The sequence below is a fragment of the Schistocerca nitens genome, chromosome 4 (assembly GCF_023898315.1).
Source record: "Schistocerca nitens isolate TAMUIC-IGC-003100 chromosome 4, iqSchNite1.1, whole genome shotgun sequence".
Taxonomy (NCBI): domain Eukaryota; kingdom Metazoa; phylum Arthropoda; class Insecta; order Orthoptera; family Acrididae; genus Schistocerca; species Schistocerca nitens.
The window spans coordinates 282,004,547-282,026,404 of NC_064617.1; positions in this window are offsets into that span (position 1 = coordinate 282,004,547).

Sequence of the window (21,858 nt, forward strand, 5' to 3'; positions counted from 1 at the left end):
GGTTAGAATGACGTGAAATATTATCTGAGAAGGGGGAAAACGTATGACAGAATTTAAAAAAAATAGTGTGAAAATTGATCAGTAGGTGCTGCTGTATGTTTCAGAATACGTAAATGGGGACACCTGTCATGCGCACGAACCATTGAAGTTGGTATAAACACTCCGGGTACACGGCTTTTCCTCCTTTCACGTCTCTGCGATGGTCGCCATGACTGTCTGAATCCGGGATCGCCCTCTGCTTGTAAAGCTGTATTGCCAAAGAATGAGAGGACTGTGCACACGTCGCTCAGCAGAAGTTCCGAACACTGAAGGGTTTGAAAAACGGCGTTGGTCCGATGACTGCCGTGGGTCTGGAGGAAATGATTCGGAAATTCGAAAAGACGGGTTCTATTCGTCTGCAACCTGCTAGAGGAAGGAAACGAATTGATTCGACGTCTGTGGAAGCAGTGGCCACAGCAATGCAGGAGAAGCAGGTTGTGGTGTGCAAACGTGTAGTGCACAGAGAATTTCCCGAACATTGGACATACCCGTGAGCACGGTGCGTAAAAGCCTACGAGACTTTTCTATCCATTCAAAATTACCCACGTGCACGAGTTGCTTCCTGTTGACCAGCCAGCAAGAGATACCTTTGCTTTAGAATTTCTTGCTCGCGTGGAAGTGGACAATGATTGGCCGTGGAATATTTTGTGGACAGATGAAGCGCAGTTCCATCTGACGGGATCTGAAGTTGATTCCGTATGTCTAGATTTCCGGAAAGCTTTTGACACCATTCCTCACAAGCGACTTCTAATCAAGCTGAGGGCCTATGGGAAATCGTCTCAGTTGTGCGACTGGATTCGTGATTTCCTGTCAGGAAGGTCGCAGTTCGTAGTAATAGAAGGCAAATCATCGAGTAAAATTGAAGTGATATTAGGTGTTCCCCAGGAAAGCGTCCTGGGACCTCTGCTGTTCCTGATCTATATAAATGACCTGGGTTCTCTTAGTTCTCTTAGGTTGTTCGCAGATGATACTGTAATTTACCGTCTAGTAAGGTCATCCGAAGACCAGTATGAGAATTTGTGAGGGGCCGGGGCCCGAACCCGTTTTTCTTGCTTATAGAGCGAAGCAGGAAATGCGTGTTCGAGTCCCGGTCCGGCGTTATTTTTCATACGTCAGCAGCAGGCAGAACATCTGTGCCTAATACAACTGAAGCCAGATTATTCGCGTTCGATGAATTCATTTCGATCTCATTTCGAAGGACTGTGAAACATCAGTAACGTTTATACACTGACGGAAAAAAGACGCGACGCCGAGAAGGAGGTGTCCGACGTAAACTAAAGTTGTTAGACGCCAGTAGCTAGTAGCGTCACTATGCCAATACAAATCAGGTTTGCTTTAAATACACGGTGTAACGGTCGTGAGCGTTAGTCGCCCTTGAAATTGGACGTGGTAAGCTTATGTCAGACAAGAATGTCTTTAAGGAGACAAAGACGCCATTAGCAACACCTCATTGAGTTTAAACGAGGTCGTGTAATAGGGCTAAGAGAAGCTAGATGGTCCTTCTGCGACACTGCAGAAAGACAGCGGTGGTCACGAGAATGTACAGTCACAAGAAGACCAGACTTTGGGCCATGTGGCACTATCCAGAGGGAAGGTCATCGTGTCTGGCGGATGGCTCTGGCGCATCGTACTGCATCTTCAGCAGCAGTTTGAAAAGCATTTGGCACCACTGTGACAAAACGAACTGTTGCAGGTCGGTTACTTCAAGGACAGCTCCGAGGCAGATCTCCTGTAGCGTGCATTCCACTGACCCAAAATCACCAACAGTTCGAATTCAGTAGAGTCAAGCGTGAGCTCATTGGAGGGCAGGGTGGAGGTCTGTTGTGTTCTCTGATGAAAACTGGTGCTGCCTCGGTGCCAGTGATGGCCGTGTGTTGGTCAGAAGGAAGCCAGTTGAGGGCCAGCAACCAACCTGTCTGAGTGCTAGAAACTCTGGACCTACGCCTGGACCTACGGTCTGCGGTGCGATTTCGTGTGACAGCAAGCGCACTCTCGTGGTCATATCACGCACGCTATCTGCAAATTTGTACGTCAGTCTGATGATTCGATTGGTTCTATGGCCATTCGTGAACAGCATTCCACGTAATGTTTTCTAACAGGACAACGCTCGCCCACATTCCGCTGTTACAACTCAACATGCTCTACGGAGTGTCGACATGTTTCTTAGCCTGATCTGTAACCAGATCTGTCTCCAATCGAGCGCATATGGGACATCATCGGACGACAACTTCAGCGTGATCCACAAACAACATTAGCTGTCCCATTATTGACTAACCAAGTGCAACAGGCATGGAACTCACCCCACAAACTGATAATCGGCAGCCGCGCGGGATTAGCCGAGCGGTCTGAAGCGCTGCAGTCATGGACTGTGCGGCTGGTCCCGGCGGAGGTTCGAGTCCTCCCTCGGGCACGGGTGTGTGTGTGTTTGTCCTTAGGATAATTTAGGTTTAGTAGTTTGTAAGCTTAGGGACTGATGACCTTAGCAGTTAATTTGGGGTTGGGTTGTTTGGGGGAAGAGACCAAACAGCGAGGTCATCGCTCTCATCGGATTAGGGAAGGATGGGGAAGGATGTCGGCCGTGCGCTTTCAAAGGAACCATCTCAGCATTTGCCTGGAGCGATTTATGGAAATCACGGAAAACCTAAATCAGGATGGCCGGACGCGCGATTGAACCGTCGTCCTCTTGAATGCGAGTCCAGTGTGCTACCACTGCGCCACCTCGCTCGGTAGCAGTTACGCCCCATAAGATTTCACAAATTTGAGCACTTTTGATAATCGGCACCTTTTCAACACAATCCGTGCATATTTGCATTCGACATTCCGAAGATTACACTGGTTACAGATGTACTAGTATTTCACATCTTATCTCGCGCTTACATCATGCAATGTTTATCACTTAAATATGTTACCTAGATAAATGTATTCTCGACATTTCATTACTCTATATTAATTATTTTCTGGTGGTGCGATTTTTTACCGTGTGTGTATACCAAGCATGGTTTCAGATAACATCGTTCTTGTGATAAACATCCCGTTCTTCATTCGCACCAAGTAATGGCTGGCTGCGACAGGGGAACTCTACTTCATTCCATAGCTCTAGCATTTCCAGAACCATTTTTTGCACCTTTCACACAAGGAGCTTCCAATCTAATTGCCTGCCTATAGAGTATCGTCTCATCTCTGTGACTGGACTCCTGATTTCGTGTCAGAAAAGTCAGTGTGTAATAACTAACGTGAAGTCATCTACTGGAACCGAGATTGTATCTAGGTTTTCTCAAGGAAACGTTGGAGGCCCATTGGTCCTCTTTATCTATATAAATAATTTCAGAGGGAGTCTGAGCAGCTCTCTTAGATTTTTCCAAAGTGATGCATTTGTTTGCTTCTAGTAAAGTCATCAGAAACTCAAAGCAAATTATAAATTGATGTACACTAGATATCTATATGGTATGAAAAGTGACAAAGAACCCTGAACAACAAAAAATTTGAGGCACTCTTCATGAATACTAACACGAAATATTATAAAATTTAAGGTTGTGGCTACAACTAAATACCTGAGGATTACAATTACCAACAATTTCACTTGGAAACATCACATAGGAAATTTTGTTGTAAAGCGAATCAAGGAATATGTTTCATTGGCAGAAGGTATACAAAATCTAACAAAATATATAAGGGACGATAGGCTTGTCCGTCATCTTCTGGACTGCTGCGCGGTACGGGACCCTTACCTGGAAAGATGAACGGAGGACATCGAAAAAGATCAAAGAGGTACAGCTCAGTTATTACGAAATAGGGGGAGAGATACGTGGTTAAGGCGTAAATCATTAAAACAAAGACTTTTTTTATTGAAGTGAGATCTTTTCATGAAATATCAGACACCAACGTCTTCTCCGATTACCAAAGTATTTCGTCAACTACCGTCTACATTAGACCTACATGGTCAGCGTGGTACAATAAGAGAAAGCAGAGTTCGCACAGAAAGATTGTGTCCACTTGTCCCTCGTGCTATTAGAACAGAACGGTAGAGAAATTGTCTACAGGTGGTTCTAAGCACACTCTGTCAAACACTCAAGTCGCAAAATAATCATTTATACGTAAATCTCGGCTGTTTCGTCGAAATGTTGACCCTTGATGTGAATTTCTGCACTTTGACGATTTGTGGTGGGTTCTTATTGATGACACTAAGTTTCGTCAACTATGATGATTTTTTATGTCCGCGTTTTGTGTTTCAATTAAGTCGCAGCAAGCTACCACGTGTTGTACTTTTGTTTGGGAGTCAAGACGTGCGGGACAAACTTTGCACACACTTTTCTCTTCTTCAAAACACTCTAGAGGGTATCTTGAACACTTGATTTAGAGTTGCTGTCCATTGGGATTTGTGACACGATAACGTTTACATACTACACTCGCACATACGCTACTTCAAACAACCTGTTCACGACTGACTGTTCAAATGCAGATCTGTTGTTTACAGTTATTAGTTCAAGCTGCCACCGTAGTTATTGCGCTGACGTCGCTTGAACGCCAGAAATAAAAGAAGTCTCGCAACTTTTTGGACAGACGGTGCAAATAGAATTAGGTAAGTAAGGTACATGAGACGCACTGAATCCTAAAGAACACGAGCAAACGAATAGTTCATCGCACATTCGTCGGGTACCGGTTCTCTTAAGTTTCATAACAGGACCTCTCTTTTCTTCCAGAGACTCTCAGTGACGTTACTCGATAAACTCTTTACACTTTCCTCGTCTATAGATTATTTTAGGTTGCGAGGCGGTGTCTGCATTTGACGAATGATGTTGGCAACCAGCACTTCCGGCAGTATTGTGAAATTTGGGTGCGGCAGATGATCAAGGTTACCACTGGCAGATACATGCAATCTTACACAGAGTACACTCATGAATTATTCCAGAGAAACAATAGGAGCTTGAAGAGCCCTCGTAGTTAATTAAACTACGATAACGCAAGGGATGGATGGGAAGCCATCGCAAGTCGTAGTAGACGCTTGCCGGAGGACGGTATATCTAGCCAAGTGGCCTTCGTCGACGAAAGATCGGATGGCTGGACTCGACGAATCTCATAGAGAAAGGAAAACTAAGACAACTTACTGCACTGCAGTATTTCGGAGTTTATATCTTACTAATTTGTCATGCAACTCCAATTAAACTTCACAAACTCTAATATGTGCCAACCCCAGGTCCTTACAGCTGCGAGAAACGCTTTCTTAACGACCGTACAGTACCGGTATTCAGCCATTTTTAACTCCAGATTGCCCTATGATTATAAAAATTTCACCTGGATCCGCATCAGCATCTACATCTACTTGCAGAATTTGCAAACCACCTTACGGTGAATGGCTGAGAGTACCTTGTACTACTGCCAGTCATTCCCTTCCCTGTTCCGTTGCAAATGGATAGAAAAACGAATGTTTGTATGCTTCGTTTTCGAGGCCATTACGCAACATATATGTCGGTGGCAAAAGTATCATTCTGCAGTCTGTCGCAAATAGCGGTTCCCTAGTTCGCCTGCTTAGCTGGGTGGAAACGTGCTCGCCCCCTATGCAAACAGGTCCGCGTTCGGTTTCCGGCCAAGTTAGATATTTTCTGTGCTCGAGGACTGGGTGCTGTGTTGTTCTCATTATCATTTCATACTCAACACCGGCACTCAAGTCACCCAGTGGCGTCGATTGAAATAAGACTTGCACTTGGTGACCGAACTTCCCCGTATGGGACCTCCCGGCCAACTATTCCACACGCTCATTTCCATTTCCATTGGTTCCCTAAACTTTCTCAACAGAATTTTTTTTTAAACAGAGTTTCGCGAAAAAAAGTCTTCTTCCGCACACGAATGTCTGCAGCATTTTCGTAATACCTGTATGTTAATCAATTTTCCTGCTAACAAACAAATAGCAAGTCTCCCATTACCAGAGAAGCAAAAGTATACATTAAGAATGAATTCAGAATTGATTACCAGGTGGATAAGGGCATAATGTTTTGAAAAAAAAGTGCTAGTACTTTTCTCATTTAAGGATTACCAAAATCAAATCCATATTAAAGAAGAACAGAAAAGCAAAAAATTACGGCCACTTGCAACAGTTTTACTAAAGAATAATTGAGTCTTGTCGGCAATAAAGACAAATTTGCAACGTAAAAAAAACATAGTCTCTTACTTGGAAGCTTCCCTGTTCAAAAATATACATCTTTTAAAGAGAACAACTATAGTCCTTTAGGCCGGTTCTTCTGTAGGTACCCTCTGCAAACTGTGGGCTTCCCAGATCTCGAAGTGGAAACCTGAAATTGCTGAATATTGCACTCCAGAAAGAAAACAAAACTTCCTGTTCGATAATGTTACGTTACAGTCACATCATCACTGTTATTATTAGTTTTCTTATGCCCTTTCTCCGTCATGTCACTGTTCTGTCTCGATTTCACCAGCCAGTGTGTTTAAAATATCGCTATACTACTGAAATTACTCTGTATTCTTGTTTGGTGAAAGTAGGCCCAGCGAATCCCCTATCTGCTGGGGCGTAGCACTTTATTACTCTGTCAAAATTACTCTGTGCTGACGCTAGGTGAAAGCTGGCCACGTCAATGATGTACAGGTCGCGGCAGCTGTTGCGCCACGGAAATTGCAGGCTACCTTTCTGTCATGAGAGCCAGGTGCGTCTGGGAGGCGAAACGGTATCTCAACCTGTTTTTGCGTCAAGTGTGCGTTTCCGCTAGCCAACCCGTTCCAGTCCCCTGAAGAGGCTCGTTTACTGCCAAACTGTCAGCCCGTCATACCTTCCGCCGGTGTACCTGATCGCTCCATTAGTTTACTCATGATTCAAACAGCATACGGACTGGAAAAAAAAAAGTATATGTCACGGCATTGCTGGACTGCCTTCGAAAAGGAAACTATCAGTTCCTCACGTTCTTTAACTGTGGAAGTGCACTGAACGTTCAGTCATATTGTAGTTAACTATAGCATTTGGGTTGCATTCAAAAAGTATTGAAATAATCAATCAATTCTAAATAGAATAAGAAGCGAAATATTGCAGGGCAAAACGCGATAGTCGATATAAGTATGCTGCTTCCAATAATAGAATCGTACCTGGTAAGATGGAGTTCAGATCCACGCTCAGTCTTAAGGTCTCATTGAATTATTTAGCATTAGTGCTCCAGCGTACGTTGCTAACGGTGCCGTCCCTAATGATTTCGGCAACAACAATGCTGTAAAATATAATGTTCCTTCATTTTCTTCCAACTAAAATATATACAAGATGCAAATATATTCAAGATGCTACTATGTGCGTAAAATACAATTTCTATGAGATTTTCACTCTGCAGCGGAGTGTGCGATGATATGAAACTTCCTGGCAGATTAAAACTGTGTGCCGGACCGAGACTCGAACTCGGGACCTTTGCCTTTCGCGGGCAAGTGCTCTACCAGCTGAGCTACCCAAGCACGACTCACGCCCCGTCCTCACAGCTTTACTTCTTCCAATACCTCGCCTCCTACCTTCCAAACTTTACAGAAGCTCTCCTGCGAACCCTGCAGAACTAGTACTCCTGAAAGAAAGGCTATTGCGGAGACATGGCTTAGCCACAGCCTGGGGGATGTTTCCAGAATTCTATATCTCCGCCCCCTTATGCTTTTTGCTAACAGTCACACATGTACATTTATTATAATAAAAAACTGTAAGGGGGGATTTCTCTGCAGTTATGTAAAGTCATAACATCTTGAATTCGGTTCATTTGTCTATGTATCCTGCTCATATACAAAAGACAAAAAGTAGACATTCTCGAATAATTGCATTTATTCAAATAGCAGATTTTTCCAATTTTTTAAAAATTATTTTTATGAGACGTTACGATTAATAATTTATATCAATGTTAAATGTGCTGACATTTGTGAAGTGTTTCATACTTTGAACCTGTTTCACATTTTCTGCTCACATTTGTCAAGCTTATATTGAAGTAAGACAGCCACTTAAATTATTTGAAAACTCAAGTTGCGTTGCAGTGATAGATTCATGGGGAGTATGAACCCTACGTTGGATAACTTTTTTATGTTAATAAAATTTTCTCGGGCTTCCAGCCGCATCAGGTGGTTAAAATTTTTTTATGTTGTCATATGGAAGATTCTGGACGAGTATGTCATGAGCAGTCATAAATGTTAATACCATGAGCTGTAAGAAGCAAAATGTATTAATTACTAATTAAATTATTAATTTACTTCCCCTTACGCATACATACAACAATTATCTGCCAAAAACACTGGCCACAGAAAATGACAGAAGAGGGATCATGGATACATACTGAAAAATCGTGTTATTGTTTACTAGAGGATATACGATTTAATGAAACCAACGATAATGTTGCTGCACACAATACAACACAGTATATATTGCAAAAGGAAACGAATATAGTTCACTAGGTGTTATCTTAATATATAAATAAGACAAAGAAACGAACATAAATTTTCTTCCGAATTTGTGCATACAAATTACACCAATAGCCAAGTGCAAGTTCCTTCACACTGTCATCATTCCAAAAAATCACGGCATTTCCTGAGAGTACATTTCCATTTCATTTCATTCGTATCACAAAAAGTGCGTAAAACTATCACCGAATGCACTATACAACTTTCACAGGGGCTTTAACAAAAGAGCCAAAGAATTTTTATATTCTGACTATCTCATATCACGTCAAGAACCAAAAACAGTTCTCTGTTGATCCGGACGCGGGTCTGCTGCTGGTCAAATATTTACCAAGGAAAATTGCGAAAAAGCCGTACGTTTTGAGAAGTTATTTTACTTTATTTTGACAACCAGTTTTGGCATTTCAGTATACCATCTTCAGGTGCCAAATGCACTTCATGTAGAGACATTCAAATGTATCGATATTGGCATACTGGAGCCATCAGTATCTGGATACCGCGAATTCGTTATTCGAATTTGACAAATTTTCGAAGGAAACATTCGAATAACGAATTCACGGTATCCAGATACTGATGGCTCCAGTATGCCAATATCGATACATTTGAATGTCTCTACATGAAGTGCATTTGGCACCTGAAGATGGTATACTGAAATGCCAAAACTGGTTGTCAAAATAAAGTAAAATAACTTCTCAAAACGTACGGATTCTTGGTGATTTTCCCTGGTAAATAAAAACAACTCTCTTTTTCTCTTTTACTCAACGATTACAACGCTCTGTATGCTGCACTGACGACATCGACACTAACGTATTTAGCTCTCTCTTGCTTACCTTCTATCAAAAGTAAAACCTACTGTTGCGATAACATAAACATATTGGAGAACAGAGACGTTCAACAAGGAGCAAAGTATATAGTAAACAAAGAATTCACAAAGCAAAGACGTGTACTGAAGTCTTGAATCAGGATAACGCGAAAACTAAATACTATAAAGAGCTAGTGACATCGACACAACACACACTTCAACTGACGATGTCAAATGTATGACAAAGGTGGGAGATGACGCCAAATCATTCGCAAGCTTCAATCGATGGATAGCGCTCCTAAACCCGATGTTCATTTATTCAAAGATAGTCGTGCTGAAAACGCTGGCAGTTGCTAGCCTCAGGCACATTATTTAGCTACCAGTTTCAGTCACGAACGATCACCTACAGGTTCAATAACCAAATCCGTGTGAAACTTAAAACAAGCTCTGAAATGCGTGTTTGACTGAATTCTGTTCTTACTACTTATCAAATATAATAACGCTGGACGTAGGGATTCTTTCTCAAAAACAATTTAACACATAAATAAATAAAAATGAAATAAACTAGAACTACCATCCTTTAGTAGCTCAATTTTGCAAACTCTCCCATATCCTTCCGCTTCAGTTTTTCCACGGTTCATACGTCAATGACCTTTTCAGGATCATCATTTCATATTAGTTTTGTTGAATAAAATTCATTGGCTTCTACCTTGCTCACTAAACTATATTGTACATGATCACTGAATGTAATCTTAGTTAATTCATTGAAGATTTTCTTTCGATTAGTTTTCAATTATGATATTTGTCATAATTCTCCCGCTGTTTTGAGTACTCATTTCATTTTTGGGCTAAGTAAACTGTCCATTTCGATAATGAGTTTTAAGTGACATTGTAAGACAATAACACGGCAACTGTGTGCAAGAAAACTATTATTTCGGGTTGCTTTCTTGAATAACCGATAAAGTCAGCCCTTTCTCTCACCTGGTACGAAGAAGTGTGGGAAGAAGGGGGGGGGGGGGGGGGGAGGGTGGTAGGGCAGCGTGTCAGAACGGCCAGATGAAGGTGGGTCATCATATTCCGGACACGATAAGGAGGTATTTTCTTTCCACTATACCGTCCGCCACCTACCGCATCCTGCGGAGGAGGGAAATTTTGAACGAACAGAGAAATCGAGAAATCGTCGGAAGAGACTAAGGCGCGAAATAAAGAATTATGAACTACGAATGACACTGAAGAGCCAAAGAATCTGGTACACCTTCCTAATGTGGTGTAGGGCCCCCGCGAGTACGCATAAGTGCCGCAACACGACGTGGCATGGACTCGACTAATATCTGAAGTAGTGCTGGAGGGAAACTTACACCATGAACCCTTGCAGGTCCGTCCATATATCAGTAAGAGTACGAGGGGGTGGAGATCTCTTCTGAACTGCACGTTGCAAGGCATCCCAGATATGCTCAATAATGTTCAGTCTGGTGAGTCTGATGGCGAGCGGAAGTGTTTAAACTCAGAAGAGTGTTCATGGAGCCACCCCGTAGCAATTCTGGACGGGTGGGGTGTCGCATTGTCCTGATGGAATCGCGCGAGTCCCTCGGAATGCACATCGGACATGAACGGATGCAGGTGACCATACAGGATGCCTATGTACGTGTCACCTGTCAGAGTCGTATCTAGACGTATCAGGGGTTCCATATCACTCCAATTGCTCCCGCCCCCACACCATTACACAGCCTCTACCAGCTTGAACAGTCCCTTGCTGACATGGAGGGCCCATGGATCCATATGGTTGTGTCCATACATGTACACGGCCATCCGCTCGATACTATTTGAAACGAGACTCGTCCGACCAGGCAACAAGTTTCGAGTCATGTCGGTGTTGACCGGCACAGGCGAGGCGTAAGTAAAGCTTTGTGACGTGCAGTCATCAAGAGTATATGAGTGGGCCTTCGACTCCAAAAGCGCACATCCATGACGTTTCCTTCAATGGTCACACGTTAACACTTTTTGATGGCCCAGCATTGAAATCTGCAGCAATTTGCGGAAGGGTTGTTCTTCTGTCAAGCTGAACGATTCTCTTCAGTCGTCTTTGGTCCAGTTCATGCAGGATCTTTTTCCGGTCGCAGCAATGTCAGGGATTTGATGTTTTACCGGATTCCTGATATTGACGGTACACTCGCGAAATGGTCGTACTGGAGAATCCCCCATTCATCGTTATAATGGAGATGCTGGGTCCCATCGCTCGGACGCCGACTGTAACACCACGTTCAAATTCACTCAGATCTTGATAACCTGCCATTGTAGCCGCAGTAATCGATCTGACAACTGCGCCAGACACTTGTTGTCTTACATAGACGATGCCGACAGCAGCGCATCTATGTATTTGAATACGCATGCTTATACCAGTTTCTTTGACCCTGTAGTTAGCACAGTGAGCAACCAGAGGCAACAAGAAGTTTCAAGAATAAAGAGACTCCTATTAAAGGGAGAGGGTTTTATAAATATTGCATAATATGTCAGTGTTTGCAATAAGGAGTGATGGCCTGATTTGTTGTGGGGATTCTGACGAAAACCGACTGACTCAATTCAAAATCGTTCACTTAAGTGTGAGGCTGAGTCCGGCCTGCTAAATCTGCTAGACGGGACCTCACTCCTGGGGCAGCTATAGTTGAGCTGGACTCACAAGAGCGGATTTTCACGAAGGGCCAGAACCGCGGGTCGGTTGCACGGATACCTCTGGCGGAACTGGCCCGCCAATCTGAGGACCGTAGTTTCCCACTAACGTACACTACCCGCCCATGGGATCTATATCTGCTGAAGGCCGGGCCGGGCGTGTGTTGGGGCAGATCGGTGGAGTCTGGTGATTTATCCACGGAACTCTACTGCCATACATATTCGACATGCCACAGGCCGCAGGTGACGGATTTCAGGAGTTGCAACTGTGTCTTGCCGAAGTACGTTTTTCGGTACGCATTCTACTAGTTTTAATACATTTTCACACTTTCAAAGTCGTTTATATCTTCGAGAGAAAGTATGGACGATGAAACGAGTAAAACTCTGTCAGTCGCCAGCTGTTTCGGCCTTTGTAAATCACTGGGGGAAGTGGCAACAAAACGACTATTCACGCTGGTGTGTAGAATATATGAGTCTGGCGATATACCATCTGACTTTCGGAAAAGCATCATTCACACAATTCCGAAGACGGCAAGAGCTGACAAGTGCGAGAATTATCGCACAATCAGCTTAACAGCTCATGCATCGAAGCTGCTTACAAGAATAATATACAGAAGAATGGAAAAGAAAATTGAGAATGCGCTAGGTGACGATCAGTTTGGCTTTAGGAAAAGTAAAGGGACGAGAGAGGCAATTCTGACGTTACGGCTAGTAATGGAAGCAAGGCTAAAGAAAAATCAAGACACTTTCATAGGATTTGTCGACCTGGAAAAAGCATTCGACAATATAAAATGGTGCAAGCTGTTCGAGATTCTGAAAAAAGTAGGGGTAAGCTATAGGGAGAGACGGGTCATATACAATATGTACAACAACCAAGAGGGAATAATAAGAGTGGACGATCAAGAACGAAGTGCTCGTATTAAGAAGGGTGTAAGACAAGGCTGTAGCCTTTCGGCCCTACTCTTCAATCTGTACATCGAAGAAGCAATGATGGAAATAAAAGAAAGGTTCAGGAGTGGAATTAAAATACAAGGTGAAAGGATATCAATGATACGATTCGCTGATGACATTGCTATCCTGAGTGAAAGTGAAGAAGAATTAAATGACCTGCTGAACGGAATGAACAGTCTAATGAGTACACAGTATGGTTTGAGAGTAAATCGGAGAAAGACGAAGGTAATGAGAAGCAGTAGAAATGAGAACAGCGAGAAACTTAACATCAGGATTGATGGTCACGAAGTCAATGAAGTTAAGGAATTCTGCTACCTAGGCAGTAAAATAACCAATGACGGACGGAGCAAGGAGGACATCAAAAGCAGACTCGCTATGGCAAAAAAGGCATTTCTGGCCAAGAGACGTCTACTAATATCAAATACGGGCCTTAATTTGAGGAAGAAATTTCTGAGGATGTAGGTCTGGAGTACAGCATTGTATGGTAGTGAAACATGGACTGTGGGAAAACCGGAACAGAAGAGAATCGAAGCATTTGAGATGTGGTGCTATAGACGAATGTTGAAAATTAGGTGGACAGATAAGGTAAGGAATGAGAAGGTTCTACGCAGAATCGGAGTGGAAAGGAATGTGTGGAAAACACTGATAAGGAGAAGGGACAGGATGATAGGACATCTGCTAAGACACGAGGGAATGACTTCCATGGTACTAGAGGGAGCTGTAGAGGGCAAAAACTGTAGAGGAAGACAGAGATTGGAATACGTCAAGCAAATAATTGAGGACTTAGGTTGCAAGTGCTACTCTGAGAGGAAGAGGTTAGCACAGGAAAGGAATTCGTGGCTGGCCGCATCAAACCAGTCAGTAGACTGATGGGAAAAAAAAAAGTAATTCATAGCACCTGTAAAATAATGGGAAATAGCCTACAACAAAGAACGTAACACAAGCAACATTTTATTGTGATCACATATACAGATCATCCTCCCCCTCCCCCATTTTACGCCTCCTTCAAGAGACCTACATCTTTCTTAGATTATTTATGAAGTTACTGACGGTATTTTAAATCCATCTTTACAGCTAAACAAAAGGAATATTTTTGTTACATTTGTCGTCTGTAATGAAACATTTTTACATTCTGGTTTGGTTTCTGCATCTAAAAACAGTTCGTTCCGAAAGATGTTGATCTTAGTTTCGATATAGTATGCCTGGTTTTCACTCCCATCGGCAAACGCTGTCTGCCTGCCTGTTTTTGAGGTATTCCCTCGTTTGGCACTGTTATTGCCTTTTACAACACTTCGGTCCACCATTCGAATACTATCTATAAATGTTTCAACCAACTCTTTGTACGCCCTATTTTTTAACATTATTGTCTGTCTATTGCTCACGTGTTACTTTTCACAAACAAGATGTTTCACGGTACAGTTGTAAAAACTTTTCGATGTGCTCGTTGTTCCATCCCGTTTACCACAGTTGTAGCAAATAAAACTTGCTGTCACCTAAAACCGACTCATTCCTCAGTGGAGAGTTTCTTGTATCACCTACATTTCTCTGATTACCTTCTTAAAATTTGCTTCTTTTAGCAAAACAAAGCGGAGTTTACACTATGTCACATCACTAACACCATAATGCAGTTGGAACTGCAATAGAAAACTGTAACAATGATTTCTTGAATGAGGAACTAAACAGGAATCAGGTCAAAAGCTTACGAAAACGCACATTTACGGCGCAAGTATAAAAATGTAATTTCTCACTTACGTTTTCGCAAAGCCACTATAATTTACATTTCACCAGCTATCGCTGACCCTTAAAAAATTACACCATTCTACTGCAAAAGTCTTTAGCTACCGGTATATTGCATAGATAAGAAAGTTCTGCTTGTTTACTATATGGCAAAATACTCAACCTTTTGCATGCTATGATTAGCCAAAATCCCGCTTCAATATCTCAAAAATGGTTCAAATGGCTCTATGCACTATGAGATTTAACATCTGAGGTCATCAGTCCCCTAGAACCTAGATCTGCTTAAACCTAAGTAACGTAAGGAAATCACACACAGCCATGTCCGAGGCAGGATTGGAACCTGCGACCGTAGCAGCTGCGCGGTTCCGGACTGAAGCGCCTAGAGCCGCTCGGCCACAGCGGCCGGCGCTTCGATGTCTCAAACCGTTTTGAGACGTAAGGGGTGGTATGAGCATTTCATTGCAGCTGTATCGTTGGCGCATACGATCGCACATGAGCGCCCTACGTAACATCAGTTTTCTCTAGAGAGGTGGTCGAGAGAGACCTCCTCCCAAATATAAAGAAGAATTCAGTATATCAGTTACATTTCACACGCTGCAATATGTGGTCTAGTATGCACCAAATGTTTATTCATAGCGACTTGTATTCTTCATTGCAAACTTTTCGAATTTGAGGCACTGTGTTATTTACATGCAAAACAATAAATATTATCATTAGCGAAATGATACGCACTTTATCATGAAGCTAACATATAAAGCTGTAACTGACGAAAAAACTAATTTTGTTACGGCATAATTCCTTCAAAATCGTGCGAGAAAAACTGCAGGGCAGCCGACGTGAGAACACCGTTCTGTCAGAGTAACGCGTCAGCCACCGGCTCGCTGAAAAGTCACGGACGTCCTTAGCGAGGCCCGTCGCAGGAATCTGCACGTCTTTGTACCTGCTGTGAGGCAGGATCGCTGGTTTCGAGAAATGCGGATAACGAACGGCAGGTCGTGTCTCTACTAACGCACAGATGGAGGCTGCAAGTGTTCTAGAATCCGTCAGAAATATCCGTGGCCCGCAGCTGAAATCCCGTGTGTATTGCCAGCTAATCCACAACGGATTGAATGTCCCAATTCACTATCACTTGACAAAGCGTCAATACTCCGAGGTAGAATCGACAATTCCACATGATGGCAGTAAGAAGAGGGCGAGAGTGAGTCTTTTCTGTGCAGTCGTCGGGGTCTATCGCCTAATTTCCCTATTGGCTGAATACCGTTTAAGGCCGGCACTACTTGGTAATATATAACTTACAGTTAAGACCTGAGTATGTACTGCCCTAGGAGACGGATAAGTTATTACAGATCTCTAAGGCAGACAAGTGCCTATCGACAGGCAGAAAGATCATTTCTTGGTGTACTGTGGCCACCGTTCTTTCTGACACTTTCGACTTCAGAGCAGTAGAATGAAAGTTGTTATAGCTTTTCACCAGCTGTGTTAGTTCTGTAGTGTTAGCAGTTAGCCAACACTAAGCACACTACTTGGTTGAGGAGGCCGAATGCACGCGTTAAACTCACGCAGGCTAGAGATAGGTCTGAAACAGGATAGGTAATGAATGCTATAAAGAAAAGTACGTAGCTGCTGGAATACTTAACTTTAATCCATCATTGTTGTACATCGCTCTTGACAATACAAGTGAGACTCTGTAGATCATGCAATGTAATACTAATGGCGCCTTGCTAGGTCGTAGCCATTGACTTAGCTGAAGGCTATTCTAACTATCTGCTCTGCAAATGAGCGAGGCTTCGTCAGTGTGCATCGCTAGCTAAGTCGTCCTTACAACTGGGCGAGTGCTAGTACGTCTCTCTAGACCTGCCGTGTGGTGGCGCTCGGTCTGCAATTACTGACAGTGGCGACACGCGGGTCCGACATGTACTAATGGACCCCGGCCGATTTAAAGCTACCACCTAGCAAGTGTGGTGTCTGGCGGTGACACCACAAGTTCAGTCAGTAAGAGCATTTCCCATCATGTGCAAGGTTTGGTGTTCGAGTCTCGTTCCGGCACGCAGTTTTAATAGTTTTAACTTTGTAACGGTACTAACACTGCTCCAGAGTGAATAATTCATTCTGCAAATAATAGTCCCTCCGTATTGTTTCTTTGTACAAGAGTGCTAGTCCCGCTAGCTACAGGGGAAAACCTGTGAAGTTTAGAAAGTAAGGGACAGGTACTTGCAGAAGTACACTGACTCGAAAAAAAAAATCATGGTAGCGATGTGCACATATACAGACTGCGGTAGTATTGTGTACACAAGGTACGAAAGGACGGTGCATTGGTGGAGCTATAATTGATAGGTGATTCACATGAAAAGGTTTCCGGCGTGACAACTGCCGCACGACGCGAATTAACAGACTTTGAACGCGGGATGGTAGATGGAGACATTACATTTCGGAAACCGTTCGGGAATTCAATACTCCAAGATACACAGGGTGTGCCGACAACATCACTTATCAGGCATTACCTCTCACCACGTATAACGCAGTGGTCGATGGCCTTCTCTTAACGACCGAGAGCAGCGGCATTGGTGTACAGATGTCAGTGCTGACAAACAACCAACACTGCGTGTAATAACCGTAACAATCAATGTCGGGTGTATGACGAACGTGTCCCTTAGGACAGAGCGGCGAAATGTGCCATTAAAGGGCTATTGCAGCAGACGAATGACGCGAGTTCCTTTGCTAGCAGCACGATATCGCCTGCGGCGCCTGCCCTGGGCTCGTAACCATATCGGTTGGACCCTAGACGAGTGTTAAACCCTGGCCTGGCCACATGAGTCCCGATTTTTGTCGGTAAGAAATGGCTCTGAGCACTATGGGACTTAACATCTTAGGTCATAAGTCCCCTAGAACTTAGAACTACTTAAACCTAACTAACCTAAGGACATCACACACATCCATGCCCGAGGCAGGATTCGAACCTGCGACCGTAGCAGTCGCGCAGTTCCGGACTGAGCGCCTAGAACCGCTAGACCACCGCGGCCGGCTTTGTCGGTAAGAGCTTATGGTAGGGTACGAGTGTGGCGCGGACTCCACGAAGTCATGGACCCAAGTTGCCAACAAGGCACTGCGGAAGCTTGTGGCTCCATAACAATGTGGACTGTACGGGAAGGACTGGGTCCTCTGGTCCAACTGAATCTACCCTTGACTGGAAATGGTTGTGTTCGGGTACTGGGGGCCATTTGCAGCCGTTCATAGACTTCATGCCCCCGAAGTACGATGGAATTTTTCTGGATTACAATGCGCTATCAGGAAATTCTGGAGAGTCGCGTGAATGATTTGGTCACCCTGATCTTCCAGCATGAATCCCATCGAACATCTATGAGACATAACCGAGAGGTCAGTCCTTACAGAAAATCCTGCACTGACAACACTTTTCCAATTATGAACGGCTATAGAGGCACCATGGCTATATTTCTGCAGGGGACTTTCAACAAGTTTTTGAGTCGATGTCACGTCGAGTTGCTGCACTACGCTGGCCAAAAGGAAGTCCGGCACGATATTAGGAAGTACCCCACGACTTATATCGCCTTAGTGTATAGCTCTGTGTTTCATGTCCTGCGAGTGAACACAAACAACGATCTGTGTATCCAGAATGAGATTTTCACTCTGCAGCGGAGTGTGCGCTGATATGAAACTTCCTGGCAGATTAAAACTGTGTGCCCGACCGAGACTCGAACTCGGGACCTTTGCCTTTCGCGGGCAAGTGCACTACCAACTGAGCTACCCAAGCACGACTCACGCCCCGTCCTCACAGCTTTACGTCTGCCAGTACCTCGTCTCCTACCTGCCAAACTTTACAGAAGCTCTCCTGCGAACCGAGCCTTAAGGCAAAGGTCCCGAGTTCGAGTCTCGGTCCGGCACACAGTTTTAATCTTCCAGGAAGTTTCAATGATCTGTGTAGTACTGAATTTCTTTCTCTAATACCAGTCAGTGATCACAAAGAAATTCTTGTCAGACTATAGGTTTCAGTCCGTCTGAAGGTGATCATTATGGATCAAAAACTATTGTCTCACACCTGTTTGTGATCATGGACTCGAATTAAAAGAAGACATAGCTTTGCGTGTAGCGAAAGTTGGGGAAGTAGGGGAAGTGCTCGCGGGGGAGCGGGGAGGACAGGACGATAGTGGGATGAGAGACGACATACTGGATTTTCTTGTTAATATACGCAAACTGAACAAAAAAATAAAAATAAAAATAACAGTAAAATAAAAAAATTATGTGGTCGAGTGGTTCTAAGCGGTTCTAAGCGGTTCTAAGCGCTTCAGTCTGGAACCGCGCGACCGCTACGGTCGCAGGTTCGAGTCCTGTCTCGGGCATGGATGTGTGTGTTGTCCTTAGGTTAGTTAGGTTTAAGTAGTTCTAAGTTCTTTGGGACTGATGACCTCAGACGTTAAGTCCCATAGTGTTCAGAGCAATTTGAACCATTTTTTAAAAAAATGGCTCTGAGCACTATGGGACTCAACTGCTGTGGTTATCAGTCCCCTAGAACTAAGAACTAGTTAAACCTAACTAACCTAAGGACATCACAAACATCCATGCCCGAGGCAGGATTCGAACCTGCGACCGTAGCGGTCTTGCGGTTCCAGACTGCAGCGCCTTTAACCGCACGGCCACTTCGGCCGGCCGAACCATTTTTAACAAAAATTTATTGCTGAGGAACTATGTTGGATACAGCTATACAGGTTTTCTATTTTTTTATTTATTTTTTATTTTAGTAACACTTCCCCATGTACTCTATTCGTCGCCGGTAGAACGTTAGGCTATATTCAATTTATCTCCATGTCTTTGCCAACATCTCTTCGGTCACCGTCTCTACACCATCTTATATTCATGCCGCAGGTGTTTACACATCAGGAAATGGTGAAATGAAATGAACTGAACATTTCACCGCTAACAAGAAACAAAAAAAGTTCAGTAAGCGTTATGTCTGTTGAACTTGATGGCCCTGATTTTACACCATCTCTATCGATTCATGTGTCTGGAAAGATATCTAAGATCAGGTGAACAGACATGGTGAGAGCAGTACTCCGAAAGTTTATTACCTGCAACAATAGAGGGAGAGAGAAGAAATCAAATGCTTTCAGAGGATAGAAGTGTACCCACCAAAAACTTCACGAGTTAAGCTACCATTTACAAAAGGCCACATGGATATATCTAGCGTAGTTTCTTACAAATAAATTTTTGTTATCAGGGAAAGTTTTTATGCTCACCCTGTATTGTCTAACGATTGGATAATATGATAAGACACTTCACTGTTGGTGGAAACATTTGTTGGAAAACGCAGATCCAACGCTTTACGCGTTACACCCTGCCTCTCCGTTGCATCACCTGCGGTCTGGTTGAGTAAAAGCAGCATCATACTGGCTGCAGCCTTTTATAGCTGTCCCTGCTTGCAAGAAATCGCTGCTAATAACTGTCGGTCTTTGTTCGCGATCTGTTTCGCAGTCCTCTCATACGCTGCTTTTGAATAACTGGGATTGTGCCAGGCTCTTTGTTAAACCCCCTCGTCTCCCCTGCAGTAATGAGTAATGCACGTTGCGCTAATCGATTGCAATCTGTTGCGTCGTATTGCGAATTAATAATGAACATGGACTTCTCTGTTTGTGAGGATACTCTTGCGTCATCAAAAGAATTTAAAATATGTGAGAAACTACCTTTAGTTATTCCTTATCATCCGGATACGTTTGACGTGGCCCTTCATTATTTCCTCTACTGTGCCAATCTCTTTTTCGGAGAGTATCTCCTACACCCAACGAAATTATTTTTGTACATATACCAGTCTTGTCTTCCCCTACTATTCTTTCCCCTTGCAGCACCCTGTATTACCGTGGTAGTTATTCCACGACGCCTTAACAGGTGTCCTATCATCCTTTCTCTTCTTCTAGTTAGCATGTTAGTTGTGTTCATGCCCTCGCCGATTCTGCGGTCGGTATTCTCATCTCTTGGCTTACTGTGTAAGTGGGCTGTTTAGGTTTTTATTTTGGCAACGCCACGTAGTGCTCTGTATGAAAATCGCTGACTGCGCTGTGTGCAGTCTGTGGCTGGTTCGACTCGTTGTTGGAATATTCGATTGTTTAGTGTTGGGCTGTTGGATGTGAATAGCGCGTAACTTTGGGCTGTTGGAGGTGAGCCACCAGCTGTGCTGGGTGTGGGGAGAGAGATGCCAGACTTTTGAGAGGTTACTATGAGCGGACAGTCTAGACGTGTGTCCGTCAGAAAAAGGAAATTTGTAGGACTGTATGTCATGAACTGATGACTTTCAATAATCCCTAAAAAAGAATGGCCCGGACTAACAGTAACCTATACCTTTCATGAATCACTTACCTCACAAACATCTTCGTTGCTCGAACTACTGCAATACAACGAGCGCCAATGCTGCCAGCTAAATAAAAGATTGTAACTACTGAAGGCACTAACTACTGATAGGCATAGTTAGCAAATTAAAGATTTTAATAGAGAACAAACAATGTATTTACCTTAATAGTGTTCAAAAGTCATTATATATATATATATATATATATATATATATATATATATATATATAATGCCACGAACCTACTACGGTGTCGTAGCAGGCGGAGAGGTGATACTCCGACGTGGCGCGTCCCAGGTGGCGGATAGGGGGGTCCTCACCGGCTTGCCGGCGGACTTGAGCGAAATAAAATAGCTCTCGCGGACCAAACACACAACATCAAGAAATCCATTAGTGTCTGTTCTGGTATCCAGCGACTAGTGGTCTGCGTCTGTTTACCTAGTTGGTGCGGCAGTGAAATATGGCTTGATCTCAACAATCAAGTCTGCAATTACTGTGATCTTGTTAAAGGTCACCACAACCAACTTCAACTTGAAGTAATCATGATGGAACAAATGGAAAGAAATCCGCTACCCCAGGCCCCAGTCAACGGACTGGACTTTCCTGGTCATCGGATTCTGGGGGACCAGGAACATCATGAGGAGAAGAGTCGGAGCTTCTCAAAACCTCTTCGCAAGCACTACCTTGGCACTCTCAATGCAAACACTCTGTTCAAACTTGGAAAACTAAAACAACTGACAGACATGCTAGATAAATTTCACATCAAAATTCTTGCCATTCAAGAGACGCGCTTCGTAGATGAAAACCATTTCGACACAGAACATTACAGGATTTACAAAGGTAAACCTGCTGTCAGAAGAGGAACACCATTATTGTTTGGTACAGGGTTTGC